Here is a 4,310-nt window from a genome sequence, read left to right as displayed (position 1 = left end):
TATATATATATATATATATATATATCGATATATATATATATATATGCGAATATATTCATAATTATATAGAAATATATATTCATATATATGGGTATCTTCTGACATATATCTGATAATTATTTTAACATATACACGCATACACTCATATATACACGTATACGCACTATTAGGATGCACATACTCACATGCACGCACCTGCGCACACACTCGTACGTACGTTGATACACACACATGCTTATATACAAATGTACGTACATACATAAATATAATTATAGAAAATATTTACACAGAGACACACTCACACATTAGGGAAGTAAATTATTTATCCACACACACACGCACACGCACATACATACAAAGAAACACACATACGCACACACAAAGGGGTTTTTGAACACATATTCATTAGAATATTTATCGGAATGTGAAGTTTCATTTCAGCTACCACAGTGATGAATATGCTCCTCAACTTATATCGAACACATTTTCCCAGTGTTTGTGCAGCGAAACGAACGTTTGAGCACGTATATATGCATATACACTCACATGTATGTATATGTTTGTATTTGTTTGTATTTGTGTATGTATATATATATATATATTGTGTATGTATCTCTGTGTAAGCATGCGTCTATATTTGTTTGTGTGCGTATCTGTTTGTGCATATGTATGTAGATATTGATGGAATGAAAAAGTGATAAGTAACTGAGCAATGCATGATGTGTTACGTTTGCCAACACTACCAAGCTCTCGAACATATGTACAAACACGTCTGCAAATATGTTAAATCTATGAATGATTCCATTGCTGTCTGCAAGAAAACAAACAAAAAAAAAACAACTTTGCTCTTTTTCTGCGCAAGAAATTCATCTGTCTTCAGAGACAGCCAACGATTCCTCAATTCGCAAACACTGAATATGATATCTCACTCTTTCCATATCTATTCTCAGAAAAAAAAAGTGTATGAAATTCTAGGGAATGTTGTATGTTGTATTTACGGCAAACCACACAGACATTTCCTTGAAGTAATTTTCAACCATGCTCAAGCACAAAAATGCATAATCACATTTAACCAGATGCACATTTAAACAGATACATTCACTTATATAGTTACAAATACGCACACACCACTCTCCCATTCACATACACTGACAAAAACCTAATTAGTATTAATGGCTAATATAACAGTAAGTCAAAGCTATTTGAAAATTTTACTGTGACATTGGGCAATGTTAGATGCTAATAGTGGGAGCTTATCTGTTCATGTTTAAGAAGCTGCTAACAATTACAGTTTCTAAGATTCTCATGGAGCATTGAGAGAAATTAGATTGAAATTTTTATTCAGTAGGACGACTTCTATATTTGGGTGTTCTAAGTCAAAGGACACTTGGGAAATACAATTATAAATTCAACCGATGTTCAACATAAACATGGCACGGATTGCGTAGTAGGTGTGCGTGTGTATGTTTCAGTGCTTCTGTGTTTGTGCGAATGCGTATATATGTCTATATTGAAGTTGCTGATGTAATTCGAGTAGATTATAAAATAGATGCAACCTACACGGAAGCATTAAAGCTCTTTGACTATCACCTTTTTCTTTTTTCTTTTTTTTTGTTTCTTATATACACCACAATGGAAATATCACTGTTTGTATGTCATGGATTTTCACTTACATAGCCCTATTAAAATGCGTTGAAATTTAATTATCTTTGTCATCTTATAAAAAGGTCCTTGTTTGTAGCACTTTCGGTAGGCTCCACGTGATAGTTTGATTCCAACCCTTACAACTTGACTTCTTAATGCTGAAACATTGAAACACCAGTTAGAATTACTAAGGAACGCCTTATGTTACCAATGTTTTGTAACTTTCATTGCGTTGGCTTTAAAATAACTAATCAACAACATTTATATATGTATCAGACGATGCTTCATGAAAACTGTACACACACACATATAAGTGTTATGCTATGTTGTACTAAGTCGCTTTCATTATTCATCCCATTTTATTTATGATTCTGTAGATGGATATTGTTTCCTGCTTAAAATTCAGAAAACTGCACAAGGCTGCCTTTTTCACCTACATATAGTGCAATTGGTCCGTGCTAGGCCCATAACTAGGAGGAGTCGTAAATCGAAACTGTCTCGCAATGTTTGATTTCATTACTTTGTTTTCTGACCTCTGTGGTGAGATAAATAGAATCCCTTAGTAGATAGAAGTCCAGTTTTTACCTTTTGTTTCCAAGACATCATGTTCTGCCACAAAATATGGTTTTGTTTGGAGTTGTGTGTGCCTGTGTTTATTGCGTGTATCTCTGTACATGTGTAAATACGTATGCATCCGTATATCTGTGCGTATGCACAGATATATGCGTATGCAACCGTATATCTGTGAGGGAGTTTCCGTATGTGTAAATTCGTAAACTAATAAAAAGATTCTTCCATTTCTATTGCAAATATTAACTTAAAATAGAAATCTTCAACTTGCTGTTTCATAATATGCGTAACAATTCCTGTGGTAATTAATTTGTCTGCAATCAAGACTTGGATGAATTAGTATTCGCGTTTGGCTGTCATGAAGGTGTAGTTTAGGAATGATTTAAAGAGAAAGTGGAAGAAATTGTAGATAGTCGTCTTGACCATTCTAATTGTAAATTAGTATTACAGCAATTATATGATTTATTTTTCAAGAAATGCCAAAACGACAGTAAACTGACTATAGAAACTGATGCCACAGTATGGAACAATACACTGCTAAACTTTAAATTCGGAGACTTTTAACTCTACGGTAGGAATAGTTACTACGATCATGGCTGATAGTTCATTGGCATTTAGGTAACATGATATTCCAGTTCACCTACATATATAGTTACTATAATAGTAAATATGTAGAGCTTTATCAGTCATGTTGAATTGATAAATGATGCCTCCATTTACAACGCTGATCGCAATTCCACGCGGGGAAAATATGCCATAGAATAAGCTGTTCCAAATATAGTTACATCTTTATTCATTACGTTTAGCGTTAAATGAACTAATGAGAGGTTGAATGTGATTTCCACCCTCTGAATTACAACTGATATAATATATCTACTCGTCCGCGTACTTATCGTGTGCAATTGTAGATAACTCTGTGTGACTGTGTGTGTGTGTATGTGTGTGTGTGTGTATGTATATATGAATGGAAAACATACGGAAAAAAATAATTAAAACAAATATAGCAGAGCGTAGTTTCGATCTACGGACCTCTGGGTTATGAGCCCAGCACGCTTCCACTGCGCCACTCTGCTCACTTGGTTGCTGGGTTGTGCATATAGTCTAATATTTCTTTTATTTACTGTTCTACGTTAGATGGTCATCATTGCTTCAGCCATTGTTGATAATATATACATCTGTGTGTTAAATTGTGTCACAAGTACAAAAGGAAGAAGCTAATCAATGTATGACTATAAAGTTCAAATATTTGTCAAGTAAAACGTGACATTTCATTATGCTAATATTGCACTTCATACATTTGAAGGCGAATATTCCAGAATATGTTTTCACTGTTGTATGCTTTCTCAGTTTCAAGAATTCCTTAAAGTCTGAATTTCCACTCAGTACTTTGTAATCAAAAGTGAATGTAGATGTATATGGTCAGATACGGACATACAAATATACAAATGCACGCATACGCACATCAGACACAACCACGCGCACACGCACACTCACATTTTCATTCTTTTACTTGTTTCAGTTATTTGACTCCGGCCAAGCTGGAGAACCGCCTTAAAGGGTTTGGGTTTCAGTCGAAGAAATCGACTCCAGGACTTATTCCTTGTAAGCCTAGTACTTATTCTATCGGATCATTTTGCTGAACTACTAGGTTACAGGGACGCACGCATACCAACATCGGTTGTTCAAGGAGAGGGTAAACACAGACAAACACGCAGACAGATAGACATTCATACATCTATATATGACAGGCTTCTTTCAGTTTCCGTCTACCAAATCCGGTCACAAGGCTTTGATCGGCCCAAGGCTATTATAATAGAAGATACATGCCCAATGTGCCACGCAGTGGGACTGAACCCGTAACCATGTGGTTGGGAAGCAAGGTTCTTACCAGAAGCCTATATACAGGGTACAGTTATTAAATTATCTCTTTCGCATTCATGTATTAACAGTGTAGATCTTAATTATAAAAAATATGAAACCATTATTCTATGCTAATTTAGTTAACTGTAAGAAATTTAAATGTAATAAAATGTTTTAAAAGAAATTTAATGTGCCTACATGATAACTGTAAACCTACTTTTGGGCCATCCTGTATG

The 4,310-nt window shown here is 34.7% G+C and overlaps 1 non-coding gene across 1 annotated transcript; it reads right to left on the bottom strand.

Moving 5' to 3' along the window:
- Nucleotides 1-3,215: 3,215 nt before the first annotated feature.
- On the bottom strand, nucleotides 3,216-3,287 carry Trnam-cau (transfer RNA methionine (anticodon CAU)). The gene has a single exon. It is a non-coding gene; the product is annotated as a tRNA-Met (tRNA).
- Nucleotides 3,288-4,310: the final 1,023 nt, after the last annotated feature.

The sequence above is a fragment of the Octopus bimaculoides genome, chromosome 7 (genome assembly GCF_001194135.2).
Source record: "Octopus bimaculoides isolate UCB-OBI-ISO-001 chromosome 7, ASM119413v2, whole genome shotgun sequence".
Classification (NCBI taxonomy): Eukaryota; Metazoa; Mollusca; class Cephalopoda; order Octopoda; family Octopodidae; genus Octopus; species Octopus bimaculoides.
This window is presented reverse-complemented; position numbering and strand designations above follow the sequence as displayed.